This window comes from Sturnira hondurensis, unplaced genomic scaffold (assembly GCF_014824575.4).
Source record: "Sturnira hondurensis isolate 20B ecotype Veracruz unplaced genomic scaffold, ASM1482457v3 Scaffold0014759, whole genome shotgun sequence".
NCBI lineage: Eukaryota > Metazoa > Chordata > Mammalia > Chiroptera > Phyllostomidae > Sturnira > Sturnira hondurensis.
Genome location: NW_028087390.1, coordinates 26,509 through 45,842, shown reverse-complemented (window position 1 = coordinate 45,842; position 19,334 = coordinate 26,509).

The window sequence follows — 19,334 nt, the reverse complement described above, 5'->3', positions numbered from 1 at the left end:
CCAACATCTGAATTATAGGGGTACCAGAAGAGAAGAGAAGAAGCAAGAAACTGAAAACTTCTTTGAAAAAATAATGGAGAACTTCCCCAATTTGGCAAAGCAAATCAACTTCCAGGAAGTCCAGGGAGCTCAGAGAATCCCAAAGAAATTGGACCCAAGGAAGAACAGACCAAGATACATCATAATTAAGTTACGAAAGATTAAAGATAAGGAGAGAGTCTTAAAAGCAGCAAGAGAAAAGGAGACAGTTACCTACAAAGGAGTGCTGATTAGTCTGTCAGCTGATTTCTCAAAAGAAATCTTACAGGCAAGAAGAGGCTGGGAAGAAGTATTTGAAGTCATGAAAGGCAAGGACCTACATCTAAGACTACTTTAGTCAGCAAAGCTATCATTTAGAATGGAAGAGCAGATAAAGTGCTTCTCAGGTAAAGTCAAGTTCACAGAGTTCATCATCACCAAGCCTTTACTATATGAAATGTTAAAAGAACTTATCTAAGAAAAAGAAAATAAAAACTATGTACAGTAAAATGACAGCAAACTGACAATTATTAACAACCACACCTAAAACAAGAACAAACTAAGCAAACAACTAGAACAGGAACAGAAACAGAGAAATGGAGATCACATGGAGGGTTAGCAACAGGGGAGTGGGAAGAGGAGAGAGGGAAAAAAAGGTACAGAGAATAAGTAGCATAGATGGTGGGGAGAAAATAGACAGGGGGAGGGCAAGAGTAGTGTGGGAAATGTAGAAGCCAAAGAGCTTATAAGTATGACACATGAACATGAACTAAAGGGGGACAATGTGGGTGGGAGAGGGTGTGCAGGATGGAGGGGAGTGAAGAGGGGAAAATGGGTCAACTATAATAGCATAATTGATAAAATATATTTTAAAAATAAGCAGTTTTATTATGTAACTCCATCAGGAAATATAAAGGCTATGCCTTCTGTCATATGTATATTTCTAGGTTCAATGGTGTGAAAAAGATAATTTTTAAAATTTTTTAAATTTAATTATTGTTTAAGTACAGTTTTCTGTCTTTTAGTCCCATCCCAGACAACCTTCCCAGTGCTCCCCACCTCCCTCCCATTTCCACCCCCCTTAGTTGTTGTCCATGTGTCCTTTATACTAGTTCCTGTAAATCCTTCTCCTTTTCCCCCTAAAATTCTCTCCCCTCTCCCCTCTGGGCACTGTCCGCCTGTTCTTTATTTCAGTGACTTTGGTCATATTTTCCTTACTTGTTCATTTTGTTGATTAGCTTCCTGTTAAAGGTGAGATCATGTGGTATTGGTCTTTCAATGCCTGGCTTATTTCCCTCAGTATAAAGTTTTCCATTTCCATCCATGCTGTTGCAAAGGGTAGGAGCTCCTTCTTCCTTTCTGCAGCATAGAATTCCATTGTGTAAATGTACCATAGCTTTTTGATCCAGTAATTTACCAATGGGCATCTAGGTTGCTTCCAACTCTTGGCTATCGTAAATTGTCCTGCTATGAACATCAGGGTGCATAGGCTCTTTTGGATTGGTGTTTCAGGGTTCTTAGGATAGACTCCTAGTAGTGGAATTGCTAGGTCAAAAGGCATGTTCATTTTTAGTTTTCTCAGAAAATCCCATACTGTTTTCCATAGTGGTTGTACCAGTCTGCAATCCCACCAACAGTGAACTAGGGTCCCCTCTTCTCCAAAATCTATCCAACATTTGTTTGTTGCTTTGTTTATGATGGCCATTCTGAGCAGTGTAAAGTGGTATCTCATTGTGGCTTTAATTTGAATCTCTCTGATAGCTAGCGATATTGAGCATCTTTTCATGTGTCTCTGGATCTTCTGTATGTCCTCCTTGGAGAAATGTCTGTTCAAGTCCTTCATCCACTTTTTAATTGGGTTGCTTGTCTTCTTAGAGTGGAGTCGAGAAAGTTCTTTGTATCTTTTGGAGATTAAAGCTTTGTCTGAGGTATCCTTGGCAAATATGTTTTCCCATACAGTTGGTTCTCTCTTCATTTTAATACTGTTTTCTTTAGTCATGCAGAAGCTTTTAATTTTGATGAGATCCCATTTGTTTATTCATTTCTTTATGTACCTTGCTCTAGAGGACATATCAGTAAAAAAGTTGCTCCATGAAATATTTGAGATTTTCATGCCAATGTTCTCCTCTAGGACTTTAATGGTGTCACAGCTTACATTTAAGTCTTTTATCCACCTTGAATTTATTTTGACGTATGCTGTAAGTTGGTGCTCAAGTTTCATTTTTTTTTGCACATAGCTGTCAAGTTCTCCCAACACCATTTGTTGAGGAAGCTATTATTAGTCCATTTTATGTTGCTGTCCCCTTTGTCGAATATTAATTGGCTGTAGAGATTTGGGCTTACTTCTGGGCTCTCTGTTCTGTTCCATTGTTCTATGTGCCTGTTTTTATGCCAGTAACAGGCTGTTTTGATTACAGTGGCCTTGTAATACAGTTTGGTATTGGGGATTGTGACCCCTCCTACTTTGTTCTTCTTTCTCAAAATGGAAGCTGCTATTCGGGGTCATTTATGGTTCCATATAGATTTTTGAAGTGTTTGTTCTATGTCTGTGAAGTATGTTATTGGTACTTTAATAGGTATTGCATTGAATCTATAAATTGCTTTGGGTAGTGTGGACATTTTGATGATGTTAATTCTTCCAATCCATGAACACGGTATATGTTTCCATTTATTTGTGTCTTCCTTGATTTCTTTCTTTGGTGTTGTGTAGTTTTCTGCATACAGGTCTTTTACCTCCTCATTTAGGTTTATTCCTAGATATTTTATTTTTCTTTTTGCTATATCGAATGGGAGTTTTTCTTGATTTCTGCTCCTTCTGTTTCATTGTTGGTATACAAAAATGCCTTTGATTTCTGGATATTGACTTTGTATCCTGCTGTTTTGCCAAATTCATTTATTAGGTTGAGCAGTTTTTGCGTAGAGTCTATAGAATTTTTTCATGTACACTATAATGTCATCTGCAAACAGTGACAGTTTTGTTTCTTCCTTTTTGATTTGGATTCCTTTTATTTCCTTTTCTTGTCTGATTGCTGTGGCTAAAACCTCTAATACTATATTGAATAGAATTGGTGAAAGTGGACAGTCTTTTCTCGTTCCTCATCTTAGTGGAAAAGCTTTTAGGTTCTGCCCATTGAGTATGATGTTGACTGTAGGTCTCTCATATATGGCCTTTATTATACTGAGGAATGCTCTCTCTAGACCCACTTTGCCGAGTGTTTTTATCATAAATGGGTGTTGTACCTTATCAAAACTTTTTTTGCATCTATTAATATGATCATGTAATTTTTGTCTTTGCTTGTGTTTATATAATGTATTATATTTACTGATTTGTGGATATTGAACCATCCTTGCATCCCTGGGATGAATCCCACTTGGTCACGGTGTAGAATCTTTTTAATGCATTGTTGGATGCTATTTGCCAGTATTTTGTTGAGAGTTTTAGCATCTATGTTCATTAGTGATATTGGCCTGAAATTTTCTTTCTTTGTTGTATCTTTATCTGTTTGGGGGATTAGGATGATGCTGGCTTCATAAAAAGTTTTTGGGATTCTTCCATCAATTTGTATTTTTTGGAATAGCCTGTGAAGAATAGGGGTAGGCTCTTCCTTAAATGCTTTGTGGAATTCTCCTGTGAAACCATCTGGTCCAGGGCTTTTGTGCTTTGGGAGATTTTTGATTACTGCTTCAATTTCATTTGCTGTTATTGGTGTATTCAGGCTTTCTGCTTCTTCTTCATTGAGTATTGGAAGATTACATTTTTCTAGAAATTTGTTTATTTCACCTAGGTTTTCGAATTTCTTGGCATATAATTCTGTATAGTAATTTCTTACAATCCTTTGTATTTCTGTTGGGTCAGTTGTAATCTCTCCTCTTTCATTTCTGATTGTGTTTGTTTGGGTTCTCTCTCTTTTTTATTGATGAGCCTGCTTAATGGCTTGGTATTTTGTTATCTTTTCAAATAACCATCTCTGGATTCATTGATCCTTAGAATTGTGCTTTTAGTCTCTATGTCATTAAATTCTGCTCTGATCTTGGTTATTTCCTTCCTTCTACTAGTTCTGGGCTGTCTTTGTTGTTGTTCTTCAAGTTCTTGTAGGTGTAGGGTTACGTTGTTTGTTTGAAATGCTTCTATCTTTTTTAGGTAGGCCTGTATTGCTATGAACTTCCCTCTCAGGACTGCCTTCGCTTTGTCCCATGAGTTTTGGGTTGTCGTGAGTTCATTTTCATTTGTTTCCAGAAACTTTTTTGTTTCTTCCCTAATTTTATTCTTGACCCATTCATTGTCTAATAGCATGCTATTCAATCTCCATGATTTTGAATATTTTGGGTCTTTTCTCTTGGGGTTGGTTTCCAGTTTCAGTCTCTTGTGATCAGAAAAAAATGCTTGGGTGATTTCAAATTTCTTGAATATGTTGAAGCTTATTTTCTGTCCTATCATGTGGTCTATCTTTGAAAATATTCCGTGCATATTTGAAAAGAATGTGTTTTTAGCTTCTTTGCGATGAAGGGCTTTATATATATGAGTTACGTCCATTTCATCTAAGATGTTGTTTAATTCCACAATATCTTTTTGACATTTTGTTTGGAAGATCTGTCCATTTTTGACAGTGAGGTGTTAAAATCCACAACTATATTTGTGTTGTTGTCAATATCTTTCTTGAAGTTCTCTAAGATTTTTCTTTACATATTTGGGTTCTCCTAGGTTGGGTGCATATATATTTACAATGTTTATGTCTTCTTGGTGGATTCTTCTCTTGAGTATTATGAAGTGACCTTCTGGGTCTCTTTTTATGGCCCTTTTTTTGAAGACTATTTTGTCTGATATGGGTATTGCTACCCCGGCTTTTTTTTTCTGGCTGTTTGCTTAAAAAAATTTGTTTCCAGCCCCTCACTTTTAGTGTGTGTAGGTCTTTTGTTCTGAGGTGGGTTTCTTGTAGGTGGCAAATGTGGGTCATGGTTTCTTATCCATTCAGCTATTCTATGTCTTTTGATTGGAACATTTAATCCATTTATGTGTAATGTTATTATTGATAGGTAGTTATTCATTGTCGTTTTTATACCTGTGCTTCTCATCGTCTATCTCTTTTCCTTCCTTTCCTTAAAGCAGACCTTTTAGTATTTCCTGCAGAGGTGGTTTGGTAGTGGTGTATTCTTTTTAACTTCTTTTGTCTTGGAAGATTTGGGAAGCTTTAGAAGCTTGGAAGCTCTTTATTTGGCCTTCTATCTTGATTGAGAGCCTTTCTGGGTAAAGTAGCCTTGGTTGTAGACCTCTGGTCCTCATTACTTGGAATATTTCTTGCCATTTGCTTAGAGCGTTTTCGTTGAGAAGTCAGCAGCTAACTATTGGGGTTCCCTCATATGTTACTGTCTTTTTATCCGTTGCTGCCTTTAAAATTCTCTCTTTCTCTTGAAATTTTGCCATTTTAATGATGATGTACCTTGAAGTGGGTCTCTTTGAGTTCCTCTTGATTGAGACTCTCTGTGTTTCCTGTATTTGTGTGACTTTTTCTCTCATCAAATTAGGGAAGTTTTCCATCATTACTTTTTCAAATAGATTTTCTATCCCTTGCTCTTCTTTTTCTCCTTCTGGTATCCCTATTATTTGGACATTATTACATTTCATATTGTCTTGCATTTCTCTTAATCACTCTTCATTCTTTCTAAGCCTCTTTTCCTTTTCTTGCTCTTTCTGGGAGTTTTTTCTACTTTGTCCCGATCTGATCTTCTGCTTCACTGATCCTGCTTTTGATTCCTTCCACTGTGTTCTTCAGCTCCAAAATTGTATTCTTGATTTCCTCTTGGTCCTTGCCAATGGTTTCTATTTTCTTTTTCATGTTGATATATTTTGCGGTGAGTTCATTGTAATTCCCCTGTAGTTTCTGGTAGCTCATTGTGTGCTTTTTTAACTTCCTGATAACCTGTGCTTTGAATTCAATAGCTGATAGCTGACTTGCCTCTATTTCATCCAACATTCTTTCTCAGGCTTCCTCCTTTCCTTTCATTGGGGGGGGGGTTGTTTCTTTGTCTTCCCATTGTTTGTGAGACTCTTTTTGTTAGCTTCAGCTTCTTAAATTGATTTGTTCTGGCTTCCTGGATTTATGGTGTGAACTTCTGTGGTATAATACCTGTGAGATTCTGTGGTGTAGTCTCCTTGATCTCCCCAGCTCACTGGTCTTGGGATGTCCTTTATGTTGGCTCTGAGTTTGTCTTTGTGTTTTTGTTGTTTCTAGGTTTTTCTTTTGTGGGTCCTTGCCACCAGCTGGTGAACTGATGGTCCTTCTGTCCACTACCTGTTTTAACTTGTTGTGCTGGTGAGGGTGGGATGTGTTGAAGCTAGTTCTTCTGGGTGTACAGGGTTTTGAGGATTCTCTTTTGCTCTTATTCAGTTGTTTGCCCTGGGTAGTTTCTCCACTGCTCAGTTTTATTTCCATATAGGTCTTGGGTTGAGGTTTGTGTGAATTCTACTCTGTCCTTCACCTTCTTCTGTTGTTATCTGTTGGTGGTTCCTTTGTTGTTGGGTTTCCTCTTCCAGTGGGTATCCTGGTGTTCACAGCTTCCACCTACTCTTTGTGGTGTGTGTGTGTGTGTGTGTGTGTGTGTGATAAGTTGGAGGGGAAGGCAAACTGGTTTATGACCGCAGAAGAGTGTTCTATGATATTTACAGTAGCAGTCGGTAGAGAAGAGATAGGTGATCCCCTGGCTATGTACAGTGATAACCGTAATCTTCAACCCAACTAGCCACTTTTTAGAAAGGATGGAAAGAAGATAAGGCTCTTGTTGGGGAGGAAAGATTTGTGATTTGGATCTAGAGAGGAATGAGGTTTAGGGAGGTCAGATTCTGAGGTAAGGTGAGACTAAAGGATGGTAAATAGGTGCAGTGTGAGAGAGAATAGAGTTACCCACTATAGTACTATAGTTCAGGCAACAACGAAGTGGGCTAAGATCTGGGGGGGGGGTGTTGTGTAGTATTTACAATATTATGTAACAGCTATTATTTATAATAATACTAGAGCAACGCTCATATGACAGAATGTATGATATACCAAGATTATGGGGTATCGGACCTTCAATAGTGTACTAATTGGGCAAGGGGAAGTAAAGGAGAGTAAATTAGCAGTATATTATGATTGAGGGGACAGGGGAAGCCTGTCAAGTGATACAATATATCTAGGCAAGGTAAAGAAAACTACACAGAAAGAGGAGGAATACACAGATACTATTGAAATAAAAGATGTAAGAATAATGAAAAATAATTAAAAAATACAAATATGCAGTAACTTGTAGTTTTTCTGTTACAGCAAAGTGAAAATTTTCTCTCTGTCTCTACTGTTGGGATGCCCCCTCTTTGAATCCAATTCTGGTCTTTTCGCCGTTCCATGTCTTTTGTCACACTTGGTGGGGAGGGGGGCAAAAAGAAAGAAAAAAAGGCCGCAGAAGGGAGGAAAAAGTGGTAGGTCTGGAAAGATAGGAAGAAGGAATAAAACAAGAAAGAAGAAGAGAGAGGGTAAAAGTATTGAAAGATAAAACAATAATAAAGTTAAAAATAAAAGAGCATTTAAAAAATAACAGAACAAAACAAACAAACAAAAAAACCCCTCGTATTGGTTTCCAGCTGGTCAAACCTTTTTTTCTGGTCACACTAGCTGCAGCAGTCTGAGGGGCGATTGGTGTAGCCTTTCTCCCTTCTGGGTGAACTCAGCTAGTCTCACGAGTGCTCTCCCTAGATCCAGACCGGCACCTCTCCTCAGCGCCCCACTGAGAGCAGACTTTCCCCAGGATTCACAGTCTTGGGCTGGGGTGTGGGTTCACACTCCCAGCCAGGCTTCCCTGGTCTGGCAAGCTTGGGCGTGAACCTTTCCCAGTGCTATGGAGGAACCCAAGGGCGACTCTCAATTCTCCCAAGCCAGCCACCACAGACTCCAGAGGTGATCAAAGCTCTTTTGTTTCCTTCCTCATGCCCATTCTTCTCTTTGATACTTTAAGCAAACAGATCTCTCCTGGCATTTTTCAAAGTGTGCCAGGCTGGGTAGGAAGGAAGCTGATGACCCAGCTCTCTCACAGGGACCTTGCAGCCAGCCCTTTGCTCCCAGAGTCCAAGGCTGACTGGCCTGGGCCCTTGTGCAGCCTGGCAGAGGCGGCAGCCTCGGCTTGCAGCCTCTGTACTGTTCCCTTGGACCTTATTGACCTGCAGCTGTTTCCTCACCGTCTGGTCATTCAGTGTCTGCTCCAATTTCTGGAGTCGTATTTTCCTCTATGCTGGTTCACTGTTGGCTATGTGCTGTGCTCCTCCACAGATCAGCCAGATTTTCTCCCGTGCATGGGGGGAAGCGGAATCCTTTTTCCTACTCTGCTGCCATCTTCCTCTAATCCCTGATTAATTTTTTAACAAAAACCTCCGTTGCCTTTCAGATGACACTCTTGTTTTTATACTTAAAAACTAAAACCACATATGTTCCAATAAACTCCCTCCCTAGGATCACACTAGAGCTATCCCTGGGACAGTTACACATTTAGAATTTTTCTCTCAAATGTGGATTGGACATATAGGCATGTATAGATCAATGCTGTGCGATAATTCTAGAGTGGTACAAACACCATTTATCAGAATTTCTGAACCACACTTCTGAGGATACCTGGGGTGGAGTATCTAAGATTCCAGCCAAGTAGGGCAAGTTTTACATTTATTTCTTAAGGAATGTGCTAGGGAAGGTCCCTACTAGAGATTTCCAAGAGCCTAGAGAATCAAGGGTCAGTCTGAGCCCAAGCCCTTATTGTCTATAGAGGATCATGCCAGAAAAACCAGGTATCTGATGCCAAGTCTGGAGGAGTAGTATTAGGATTGTAAGCCAGTGACCAAGCTGAGTCAGAATTCCTGTGAAAGAAAAAGTAGAATAAGAGCAGCCTGCAATGGAAGTAAGGGCAGACCTATATAAATCTTCAGATTCATTTATTTATTCAATTATTTATCCACCAAATATTAACTAAGCATCTGAATATGTCATGAACTGTACATGACCTTAGTGGTGGTTGTACATATAATTTAGCCTCATTTGAAGGTGTAGATTCAAGCAAGACAGCCTGATTTTAAATCCTGGCTCAGTAGCTTACTATCAGTGTGACATTAAACAAGTTATGTAAGCTGTCTGTGTGTCAACTTCCCATTTATAAAATGAAGAATAACAGAAACCTACTTCATAGGGTTGAAATGAGAATTCTTGTAGAGCACTTAGCACCTGGTATATGAGAAATACATGTAAATGTTTGCTAAATAACTAAAATAGAGCTAGAGAAGACACCTGTTATCAAGTTGAAATGAGATACAGATTGGGCTAAAGGATTTCTTTGGATGATATAAAAAAAAGGTTCAAAAAATGAATGGCATACAGTTGATTTAGAAATAATTTTTAAATGAGGAAAACGTATCTTTATTTTTTTTTATTTTTCAATTACAGTTGTCATACAATATTAGTTTCAGGTGTACAGTCCAGTGCTTAAACATTTACATAACTTGCAAAGTGACTACCTCAATAAATCTAGTACCAGTATGACAACATACATTGTTCTTAAAATATTATTGACTATATTCCCTATACTGTACCTTACATCCCATGACTATTCTGTAACTACCAATTTGTACTTCTTAATCCCTTCCCCTTGTTCAACCATCCCCCTCCCTACCCTCTCTGAAAATCATCAAAATATTCACTGTTTCCATAAGTCTGTTTCTGTTCCACTTGTTTGTTTATTTGTTTCTTAGATTTCATGTGTAATTTAATTTGTATGGCATTTGTCTTTTACTGTCTGACTTATTTCAGTCAGCACAATACCCTTTTTTGTTTTTTTTAATTTTTCTTTATTTTAATTGTTGATCAAGTAGTTTTCTGTCTTTTACTCCCACCCATCCCTCCCCCACTCCCAGCCCATCCACCCAGCCCTCCCCTCTCCCTCCCTCCCTCTCATTTCCACCCCCCTAGTTTTTGTCCATGTGTCTTTTATACTTGTTCCTGTAAACCCTTCCCCTTTTTCCCTGAAATTCCCTCCCCTCTACCCTCTGGACACTATCAGCCTATTCTCTATTTCAGTGTCTTTAGTTATATTTTGCTTGCTTGTTTGTTTTGTTGTTTAGGTTCCTGTTAAAGGTGAGATCATATGGTATTTTTCTTTCACCACTTGGTTTATTTCGCTTAGCATGATGCACAATACCCTTTTAATCCATCTATGTTGGCTTTAATTCTTTTTTAAATTTTTTTATTTATTTCTAGATTTTTATTTATTTTTAGAGAAGGGAAGGGAGGGAGAAAGAGAGGGAGAGAAACATCAATGTGCTGTTGCCTCTCACGTGCCCCTTACTGGGGACCTGGCCCGAAACCCAGGTATGTGCCTGACTGGGAATCAAACCAGTGCCCTTTGGTTTATAGGCCCAAGCTCAATCCACTGAGCTACACCAGCCAGGGCTAATTCTTTTTTATGGGTAAGTCATATTCCATTGTATATATGTACCACTTCCTTATATATTCATCTATTGATGGACCCTTAGGTTGCTTCCATCTCTTGGTTATTATAAATAATGCTGCTATTAACATATAGATGTATACGTCTTTTTGATTCAGTGTTTGTGTTTCTTCAGATAAATACCCAAAGTAGAATTGCTGTTTGTTTTAAAGTCTATTTTCTCTGGTATATGTAATTCTACCTCAGACTTTTTGTTTTGTTTTCATTTTCATGATATATCTTTTTCCATCCCTTTACTTTCAGACTGTGTGTGTCTTTCCATCTTGTGAGTTTTGTATACGCAGCATATATAAGGATCTTGTTTTATTATCTCAGCCACCATGTGTCTTTTCACTGAAGCATTTAATTCATTTTCATTTAAAGTAGCTGTTGATACATATGTATTAATTGTCATTTTATTATCCATATTTTTAATCTTTTTTCTTCTTTTTAAAGAAGACCCTTTAATATTTCTTATAATACTGCTTTGGTGTTGATGAACTCCTTTAGCTTTTTCTTGTCTGGGAAGGCCCTTATTTCTCTTTCAATCCTAAATGATAGCTTTGCTGAGTAAAGTAATCTTGGTCATATATTCTTGCTTTTCATCACTTTGAATATTCCATGCCAATCCCTTCTGCCTGGCAAAATTTCTGTTGAGAAATCAGCGACAGTCTTATGGGGCTCCCTTGTAGCTAACCAACTGCGTTTCTCTCACTGCTTTTAAGATTCAGAGTCAGAAGATAGCAGCCAAGGAGGTGGAAGCTGAGCCTAATTGCTCGTGCCTCCAGCATGGATTTTTCGCTGATCTTCCATCAAGTGACCTGAATAATCAATAGAATCTCAGCTGATATGAATTTTCAAAGCCAAGGAGTACAGAGGATGCTTTGTGTGATAATAGATTTTATAAGTTGAGGGGAAAATGCTCTGTGTGAGGTGCTGTAGCAGAGGAGAGATCAGACAGTAAATGCAGCTTAGTGGTTCCTTCCCCTTCTGAAGCAGGCCCTGGTTCCACACAGGGAAACCACCAACCCTAATCGGGAGAGACTTGGAAGGATATACAAAGTCTGGGAGAGTTAGGCTGTATATACACAGTGAGCAGCATGTTCATAGCTGCAACACCATCCGGGAGAGTTTCAGAGAGAAACTCTATCCCCTAAAACTGTCGGAGGCACTGACTGGCAGGCTGTGGATAACTGTGACCAAGAGACTTTGTGCGTTTTGGGGAGGTGGGGCACACAGAGAACCAGCCCAGGGCTTAGTGCCACAGTGTGGGGCCACATAGATATTCTTTTAGAAGTGGAGCTGAGGTGAGACTTGGCAGGGACCCCGTGCTCATGCATGCTTGCATGCAGCCATTCTGCCAACAAAGAAAATAAAATGAAAGCACAGTTTGATCCCAGTGAGCCCAGCTTCAGAGGAAGAACAGAAAGTGGTATGACAAAGGGATTGTGGGACCTGGCCCAGCACAGGTGGTGAACAGGCAACTGTGCATAGTGAAGAGTTTGGTCATCAGTCTCTTGTGAGTGTGGCAGGCAGAATACTAGACGGTCAGGACCAGAATGCCTGAGATTCGTTGTAGCCAGGCATGTCTCCTCACAGGCAGGTATGCCCAACCCCCATGTGTGGAATTTCAGGCTCTGCAAATCAGTGAGGCTAGGCTCAGGAGTTCCCTACTCAGTGCATATCTACAGGAGAAAGAAAGAAAAGCTCTAAAAGGGCCCTTTCTGAACTTCTGTCAGACACTATGAGCTGTGCTGGTTCCTTAGGCCCTGATCCACTGAAGCCAGCAGAGCAGAGAGGTTAAAGACAAGTGCAGCAAGGGGTGTTCAGGGCCCTGCTTCTTATACATGGCTGTAGTAAGTACCAAGAAGGAAAAAGCTGCCTCTTTTACACAGATTGGCCCCTCACAGGAAATGAATAATTAATTCATCGGAAACTATACATTATTGGAAATAACGGGGGACAGACCAAGACGTGTGGTCGAGGGTGTGAGGAAACACTCCCACCATTTTTCCTGAAGACTGAACATCACCCCCTGGGAGTGACAAAGGGTTTCCACCCTCCCGATCACACCAGAGGACCCCTCTGGAGGCAGGTGGAGGTGGTACTGGCAGTGCTCTCAGACATTAGATGAACCACTCCTGGGCCTTGTGCTGATTGAGAGCTGGCAGGGCAGAACAGTGAGGATCAGCCTCAAGCCTTAAGGAGGCAGCCACAGACTGTAGATCACTTGTAGTCTCAAATGGGCTGCCTAGGGCTAGACTAGGACACCATCTGACATTACCAGGGGTGAATCCAGAAAGAGAAAACAGTGGCAAACACAAGACTCTGCTGAGATGAATTCCACCTTGGTCTTTTTCACTATTTGCATTATTCTTTTCTCCTGCATAGCATTTTAACATTGTTTCTTTTCCCTTAAGTTTGTTGCTGTTATTTCACAATTTTTATTTTAGTTTATTTTAAATCTCATATTCTGCTTCTCCCTTCTCTTACTCCACTTCTTCCTTCTTTTCTTCTTATTTTTGTTTGAAATTTTATATTTTCCTTTTCTATACCTTGTTTCCATTCCACACTCTTACTATCTCTCCTCCCTCCAGCCTCTCAAAAACATTTTTATTGCCATTAGTCATTTCACATTCTTCTTCCCTTTCTTATAATATCCTAATTCTTTTTCCACCTTTATCAAACTTTGCTTGTTGCTTGTTGATGTGGTGGTGGTTGTTGCATTTCTTCAGTTTTGATGGAAAATGTTAACTACTTTTGTTTTTAAAATCTCAAATTTTACTGTTTTCATCTCCTAAACCATTTTGCTTTCTTCATGATCTTTCTTTTTTCATTTTAAATTTTATTTTTACCTCTCATGATCTGATTTTCATTCCTCTCTTATTATTTCTACTCACTTTATCCTCTCAAAATCACATTTCTTTTCTTTAGACAGCTCATAATCTTTTTTCCTTCTTATTACCTTTCTACCTTTATTAACATTGCTTATTTGTTATTGACATTGCTGTGGTGGATGTTTTTCTTAAATTTGTTTCCTTCTTTTTACTATTAAAAAAATTTATATCTCATATTGTACTCTTCCCTTTTCTTACTCCATTTTGCCTTCTTCCTTCCTTTTTTATTTGCAATGTAAATTTTCTTTTCTTTCTTTATTCACCTTGTTTCTATTTCCTACTCTTGGTATTTCTCCTCCCTCTAACCTCTCAAAATAATTTTTCTTTCTGTTAGTCATCTCATATTTGTTTTTTCTTTCTTATGATAGTATTAATCTCTTTCCAACTTTATTAATATTTTCTCATTTGTTGTTGATAATGTGGTTGTGGTTGGGGGTTATTTTTGTGGGTGTGGATTTTGTGTCCTGAGTTATTTTGTTTCTTCTGGCAGCACTTGTACAATAGCATACAAAATATGGTGGGCATTGTGACTCTCAGTCAGCCAGTCAGAGGGAAGAACCCACTAAAGGAAGACCCAACAACCAAAACACAATTATAAAAAAGAGAGCCCACATAAATGGCATAAAGGGCACTCCAAGTGCATGTAACTCAGGAGATCAAGAAGACTGCACCACTGAGTCCCACAGGTCTCCTATCACAGAAGGTCACCCCATGAAAACAGAGTCAAAGCAGATCAATCTAATGCACAGAAACAAACAAAAAGAGTCGCCTGTAGTGGGGAGACAAAGAAACAATCCCCAATGGAAAGGAAAGGAAGAACCCTCAGAAAGAGTGCTACATGAAATTGAAGCAAGCAATCTATCAGGCACAAAGTAAAAAATAATGGTTATAAGGATGTTCAAGGAACTCAGTGAGAACTATAAGAAACTCTATGGGAGCTATAAATAACTCAGTGGGAACTACATGGGAACTATGAATAAGAGCCAGGAGAAAATGAAAAATACAATATATGAAATGATGGATACACCAGAAAAAATTAAAAGCAGGCTAGATGAAGCAGAGGATCAAATCAGCAAGTTGGAGGGCAAGGTAAAAACATACACACACATACAGAGACAGAATAATGAAAAAGACACAAAAAGAATGAAGATAGTTTAAGGGAGCTGCAGGACAATATGAAATATAACAATATTCACATCTTAGAAATACCAGAAGAAGAAGAAATGGAGCAAAGGATAGAACATTTGTTTGAAAAAGTAATGGCAGAAAACTTTTCTAACTTGATAATGGAAAAAGTCACAGAAACCTAGGAATTACAGAGGGTCCCAATCAAAGTGAACCCAAATAGGCCCACTCCAAGACACACCATTATTAAAATGGCAAATTGTAAAGACAGAGATTCTTAAAGGCAACAAAGGAGAAAATGCTAGTAACACACAAGGGAGCTCTGATAAAGCCATTAGCTGATTTCTCCACAAAAACACTACAAGCCAGAAGGGAATGTCATGAAATATCCCAAGTAATGAAAAGCAAAGTCCTGCAACCGAGACTGCACTACCAAGCAAGGCCCTCATTTAAAATGGAAGGTGAGGAAAAGCCTACAGTTCCCGGTAATCCTAGGAGGTCTCCCATCCAAGTACTAACCAGAGGGGAGTGGTGAGGGAATTTCAGGGGACATAGGGGAGGAACAAATATAAAGGATACATGGACAACAACTAAGAAGGGTGGAAATGGGAGGGAGGGGGGAGCACAGGGGGTGGGATGGGATGGGAGTAATAGAGAGAAAACTGTACTTGAAAAATAAATAAAATTAAAAAATAAATAAAATTAAAAAATAAATAAAATGGAAGGTGAAATAAGGAGCCCCTCAGACCCCCCCACACACACACACAAATGCTAAAAGAGTACATCTCCACCAAACCAGTATTGCAAGAGATGCTAAAGGGGCTACTTTAAGAAGAGAATGTAAAAATGAGAGATGGGAACACAGGTACAAAGGTAAAAATGGCAATGAATAAGTACCTATAAATAATAACCTTAAATATAAATGGATTAAATGCTCCAATCAAAAGACATAGGGTGGCTGAATTATAAGGAAACATGGCTCACATATATGCTGTCTACTAGAGACCCAACTCAGAGCAAAAAAATCAACAAAGGCCGAAAGTGATGGCATAGAAAAAGTATTCCAAGCAACTGGACATGAAAATAAAGCTGAAGTACCAATACTTATATCAGACAAAATAGACTTCAAAATAAAGGTCATAACAAAAAACAAAGAAGGTCAGTACATAATACCCCAGGGAGTAGTCCAACAAAAGGTTATAACTCTTATAAACATATGTAAACCCAGCACAGAAGCACCTAAATATATAAGAAAATCTTGGAGGACTTCAAGAAAGATACTGACAGAAACAAGTCATCATAGGGGATTTTAACACCCTCACTGTCAACAATGGATAGATCTTCAAAAAAAAGAATCAACAAGGATATTGTGACACTGAATGACACTCTAGATCAAATGGACTTAATTGGTATATATAAAATATTTCACCAAAGAAGCAAAATATAAATTTATTTCAAACACACATGGAACATTTTCAAAGATAGACCAAATGGTAGGACACAAAAGAAGCCTCAACGAATTCAAGAAAATTGAAATCACATCAGGCATCTTTTTGGATCACAATGGCTTGAAACTAGAGACCCAACCTCAAGGAAAAAACACAAAAACAATTAAATATATAGAAACTGAATAACAACTTATTATTTTTAAAATTGTTATTGTTATTCAAGTACAGTTTTCTGCCTTTCCCCCCACCACTTCCCAGCACCCCAGCCCTCCCCACCTGCCTCGCCTGTTTCCACCCACCCCTTGTTATTGTCCGTGTGTCGTTTATAATTGTTCCTGCAAACCCTTCACCCTTTTCCCCTATAATTCCCTCCCCTCTCCCCTCTGGTCTTTGTAAGCTTGTTCTCAATTTCAATGGTTTTGGTTATATTTTGCTTGCTTTAAATAACAAGTTATTAAATTATGAATGGGTTAACAATGAGAAAGATGAAGAAATCAAAAGGTACCTAGAAAAAAATGAAAAAGAACATACAACCCAAAACCTATAGGACACAAGGAAGGCAGTCCTGAGAGGGAAGTTCATGGCAATCCATGCCTACCTAAAGAGCATAAAAGTATTTCAAATAAGCAACCTAACCCTACATCTACAAGAACTAGAGGAACAACAACAAACAAGCAGACAAACAAACAAACAGAGTAAGTGGAAGGAAGGAAATAATCAAGACCAAAGCAGAATTAAATGACATTGAGACTAAAAATAAAGAAAAAAATTCAAAGTATCAATGAATCCAGGAGCTGTTTCTTCGAAGAGATACACAAAATCAATAAATCTTTAACCAGACTCATCAAGAAAAAAAGAGAGAGGATCCAAATAAATAAATAAATAAATAGAAGTTACAACTGATACCACATAAATACAAAGGATTGTAAGAAATTATTATGAAAAACCAGATGCCAAGAAATTTGAAAACTTAGATGAAATGGACCAATTTCTAGTAACATACCATCTTCTAAAACTGAATCAAGAAGAAGCAGAAGTCTTGAATAAATTGACAACAACTAGTAAAATTGAAACATTAATCAAAAAAAAAAAATCCCAGCCCTAGCTGGTATGCTTCAGTGGATCAAGCACCGGCCTATGAACCAAAGGGTCATTGGTTCAATTCTCAGTGTAGGGCACATACCTGGGTTGCAGGCCAGGTCCCTGGTATGGAGCACATGAGGTGCAACCACAAACTGATGTTTCTGTCCCTCTCTTTTTCTTTTCCTTCCTCTCTCTCTAAAAATAAACAAATAAAATCTTTAATTTTTTAAAAAACATTTACCACTAACCTGATAAATGGCAATAAATGTGCCATCCATGTCATGTATAAACTTATATTTTAAATTGAAATAAACTGACTTCTGGCCAAGATGGAGACGTAAGTGGAAACACTGTGCCCCCTCCCACAACTAAATTTAAAACAGCTAAGTTTTAGAAACAAAACCACAGCCAAAACAGTGAAAATTGAACTGTATGGAAGTTCGACAACAACAAACCACTCAGCCAGACCGGTAAGAGGGGTGGAGTCAGCGGCAAAGCGTGGTCAGGCTAGAAAGATCGTGTGGTCCACCTGACCCAGGAGCAGAGGCTGAGGTGGTTGGTGGATCCCAAGCGTGGGGTGGCAACGGGTGGACCCAGTGAGGGCACAGGGCAGCTGGCTGACTGCGGTCACACATTCGTGTGCAGATAAACCAAGCAAAAGAGTGAACAGTGAGACAGACTCCTGAGGCTAGGACCCCAGTGGCAGGAATTAGAGCCTGAAAGCAACAACTGGAAAGACTTTCTTGGGGTCGAGGGGCCAGGAGAGGCTCCCAGACCCACAGAGAGTTCATTGGAGAGACCCACAGAGTTCTGGAGAGTACACGGGCCCACATACATGGGAACCAGCACCAGAGGGGCCCAATTTGCTTGTGGGAAGGCACAAAGAGGAAAGAAATCTGAGAGAGAGTAGAGCAGAGCAAAGTGCTATTTTTTTCCCTCTTTGACCCCACCCCCACATACAGCATCACAGCCCAGAGACTGGGTTACCCAGCCCTGGTGAACACCTAAGGCTCCACCCCTCATACATAACAGGTGTGAACAGACAAAACACTATGACTCAAGGACAGCTCAAAGCTCCAGAGCCTATAATTCAAAGTGACCAAGAAATAGCCAGCCTTTCAGATGCACGGTTCAAAACACTGGTGATCAGGATGCTCACGGAATTGGTTGATTTTAGCCACAAATTAGAGGAACATATGAAGGCTAAACTGATTGAAATTAAGGGAAATGCACAGGAAACCAAAAGTGATGGAAAGGAAACTGGGACTCAAATCAAGGGACTGGACCAGAAGGAAGAAAGAAACAACCAAACAGAAAAGAAGGAAGAAACAAGAATTCAAACAAATGAGGAGAGGCTTAGGAACCTCCAGGACATCTTTAAACATTCCAACATCCAAATTATAGGGGTACCAGAAGGGAAAGAGGAACAGCCACAAGTGGAAAACTTATTTGAACAAATAATGAAGGAGAACTTCCCCAGTCTGGCAAAGGAAATAGACTTCCAGGAAGTCCAGGAAGCTCAGAGAGTCCCAAAGAAGTTGGACCCAAGAAGGAACACACCAAGGCACATCATAATTATATTAGCCAAAATTAAAATGAAGGAGAGAATTCTAGAAGCAGCAAGAGATAAGGGGACAGTCACCTACAAAGGAGTTCCCATCAGACTGTCAGTGGATTTCTCAAAAGAGACCTTACAGGCAAGAAGGGGCTGGAAAGAAGTATTCCAAGTCATGAAAGGCAATGACCTACATCTAAGATTGCTCTATCCAGCAAAGCTTTCATTTAGAATGGAAGGGCAGATAAAGAGCTTCCCAGATAAGGTCAAATTCAAGGAGTTCATCATCACCGAGCCCTTATTATATGAAATGTTAAAGGGACTTATCTAAGAAAAAGAAGATAAAAAATATGAACAGTGAAAGGACAGTAAATTCAGTTATTAACAACCACACCTAAAACAAAAACAAACTAAGAGGACAGCTAGATCAGGAGCAGAACCATAGAAATGGAAATCACATGGAGGGATAGCAACAGGGGAGTGGGAGGAGGAAAAGGGGGAAGAAGGTACAGAGAATAAGTAGCATAGGTGATAGGTAGAAAATAGACAGGGGGGAGGGCAGGAATACTATGAGAAATACAGAATCTAAAGAACTTGTGACATGTGGATATGAACAAATGGGGGAAATGGTGGGGGAGGGGTGTGCAGGGTGGAGGGGAGTGGGGGGGAATGGGACAACTGTAATAGCATAATCAATAAAATATATTAAAAAATAGT